This window comes from Brachycentrus maculatus, unplaced genomic scaffold, assembly GCF_059751285.1.
Source record: "Brachycentrus maculatus isolate JH-2025_06_01 unplaced genomic scaffold, ASM5975128v1 h1tg000367l, whole genome shotgun sequence".
Taxonomy (NCBI): domain Eukaryota; kingdom Metazoa; phylum Arthropoda; class Insecta; order Trichoptera; family Brachycentridae; genus Brachycentrus; species Brachycentrus maculatus.
This window is the reverse complement of record NW_028281116.1, coordinates 655,001-658,527: the sequence shown is the minus strand read 5'-3', so window position 1 is coordinate 658,527 and position 3,527 is coordinate 655,001.

Below are 3,527 nucleotides of genomic sequence, written 5' to 3'. Positions count from 1 at the left end.
AGGATCTGTTGTACAGTAAAAAGTTCAATAAGTGGCTTGATATTTATTTTTTAAACATTGTATTATATTTTTAAACTTTAAAAACGTTCCCCTGAAAAATCAAGTTGTTTGATCTATGACGTTCTTGAAAGGAGTGAGCGACATGTAAAAAATCATGAGTATACTGTATTTGTAGTTTTATATGTTGAATAAGGTTAGCAAAGTATTTGTTATAAACAGTACAAACAATATATTCTCTAGTTAATTATTACATGATCGTATTTAAGCGCTGTTATATAATGACGGTAGGTTTTAAAAATTTGACGCGTAATGATTTCATTATTTGATGGGTTCGTTTAATGTCTTGTGTCATCGCATCTTTTTGCGAAATGTAACAACTATGTATATGCAAATTTCGCAAACAAAATACAGAGATCATATCAGCTTTATTATATGTAGTTGTATCATCATGCTCGTATGCATAGAAAGCAGAGAGGGTAACTACAAATAAACAGATGTTTTTAATCTGTGGGAACCAATGTAGAAGGATAAAACATTACGTACTTTGCGTTGCATTTATGATTCAACAAGTGATTTTCGTTTATTACTTCAACTTGCATGTTGAAATTCTACATTGAATTCAAATGCCGCTTAATCCTTTGAACAATTTTGAAACAAAAGTACACAGATGTTTTTAATCTGTGGGAACCAATGTAGAAGGATAAAACGTTACGTACTTTGCGTTGCATTTATGATTCAACAAGTGATTTTCATTTATCACTTCAACTTGCATGTTGAAATTCTACATAGAATTCAAATGCCGCTTAAACCTTTGAACAATTTTTGAAACAAAAGTATACAGATGTTTTTAATCTGTGGGAACCAATGTAGAAGGATAAAACATTACGTACTTTGCGTTGCATTTATGATTCAACAAGTGATTTTCATTTATTACTTCAACTTGCATGTTGAAATTCTACATTGAATTCAAATGCCGCTTAATCCTTTGAACAATCTTTGAAAGAAAAGTACAATTATTACAAAAAAATGTAAGCAATATGTATACATGATTTGAATATAAAATGTCTCCAATATATTTTTAATAATATTATAAATGGTCACAATGATGTAGAGATTTATTTGAAAAATATCCACAATTTATAATTTGCAATTTTTTTTGGAAAAAAATGCCATTAAATTACATAACATTACCAAAATTAATACAAGAGAAACAAAAATAGATTTTTATAAAAGAAAATGAAGAAAAATTATAGAATGTGAACAATAACTTTGAAGAAAAACATTTTAAATATTTGAGAGAAGAATGTAATGTGAATGTGATATTTAAAGAATATTTTTACTTTGTATTAAATTAAAAGATTAAAAAAAAAATCAAATATGCTCGCTACTTAAATATTAAATAGATAAATATATATTTCCAAATAAAAATATTCGCAATTGTCACAAAATGTAATAAATTATATATTTATTACGTTTTTTTAATATTTTTATAAATAATTTATTTTATCCTGTTCCCTCAGACCAATGTGTGGAAAAAGTTATTTGATAGATGTTCGAATAATAATAAAAAGAAATAATACTTAGCTGAGATGAGCATTATACATAAAATCGAGAAAGGTGTCTTGTGGCTGTTTGAACATGTGAATCGAATGAGTGAAAAAAAGATTAAAAAAATAAATTTAATAAATAAACGAGGCGAATGTGGTTGCTAATAGAAGCATAATAAGACCGAGGAAAACTCGGCAAGATCAAATATTTCAAATAGTTGAAAGTGGTCAGGTCAAGAGTCGGAATAATCGGCGTGTATGTATGAGGAGATAGATGATAGAGGAATAGGCGAATATTGTTTGCAAAGAAAGATTGGTTTGGCTTTTTATTCTCTCTGCCTACCCCAACGTCATAAGTCAAAAAACTTGATTTTTTCAGGAGATCTTTTTTAAAGTTTGAGAATATAATGAAATGTATTAAAAATGAAAATCAAGCCACTTATGGAACTTTTTTCTGTGCAACAGATCTTTTTACGTAAAACCCGAAAGTTTTTTTTCCATTTGAAAAATATTTAGTATATTTAAAAAATAATTAAACAATACCCTTTCTTCAAAATGCAAAAAACAACACTTTCTGCCCTGTAGCGGGTAAATATTAAGTTAAAAATATGCCGCTTTTGCTGGGATATAGTACATTTTCTGCGGATTACATACATGAAAACATACATAACTGTAAATTGACAATTTTTTTTATATAAATAAAATGACGTTGTTGAATGGAGTGAACGTCATATGGTACATTTCTCATTATTTTTTGAGTGACCATTATGCTGAATTAGTTTGACAATCACTTATCTACACAAAGCGACTTAAATTAATACGGAATTTTGCAGATTCTTCACGAATATAAAAGTGAATATACTCGCGATGCTGTGAAATAAAGAAACTCCTATTCTCTTTGGGATTTTAGTTGTGAGGAAACCGCTTTCTTTAAATACTACAAATTATGCATAAAATACCTCCCAAAATACGTGTTTACAAAACGATTGGGCCACATTTATGGAACATTAATGTTATGCAATCCTAGCCTTAAACCTAAAGCGGTAGACTGGTCAACTCGTTATCGAGGTGACCAGTCTTTTTACTCACAAAAATGTATTAATATCAGCTGTACATAGAAAAAGTTTTTCTACAGACTATAATACTCCAGCATGGTAGCTAAACAGGCTAATCATTACACAACAGAGGCGGACACGCTAGAGATCCCGAGTTCGATTCGGAGGGGGTAGGAGTGAAAATAAACATGAGTGATTTTACGCTCTTATATTTTCTTGAATGTATTTCGCAGATAATTTGTAGCACATATTAAACACTTTATAAAAAACTTGAAAGCGGCCGGGTCAGGAGTCGTAATAATCTTCGGTTATGTATGAGGAGATGCATGAATGTGGAAGAGGCGAAAAATGTTTGCAAAGACACAGTGGTGTGGCGTTCGATTCTCTCTGCCTACCCCTGCGGGGAAGCGGCGTGATGGTTAGTTAGTTAGTTAGTATCCTAGTAAAAACAATGCATACAAACGTATAAATTAACCTGTGATTTAAAAACAGGACTATTTTTTTTTAAACGACTTCACGACTACCGGTTTCGAAATAATTATTCTATCATCAAAACTTAAACCATCAACAAAATTTAAAAAAAAAATGTTTTTAACCACTTTTTCATTGGTACATTTTTTCTACAGTACATGTTTAACCCTGATGATGACAAGGTTCTTGTCGAAACCGGTTGGAAAGCCCTGTAAATGCCCAGAGTTCCATATTCTTCTTCATTTATGCTGAGATGTCAAAAATTTATCCAGCTCGCCGATCGGTTAAATTGCGAATTCCTCATCTACACTTACCGCGGTAGGACAATGGTTAAATGTCAGTCATTACATGTAGAGGCGTTTAATGATTCCTTTTGACAAATTTCATTGTAAGCGATTGTTTGTCGAGTCGGAGAAAGTTATTAATTATAACCGAAGTATTAATGCCATATATC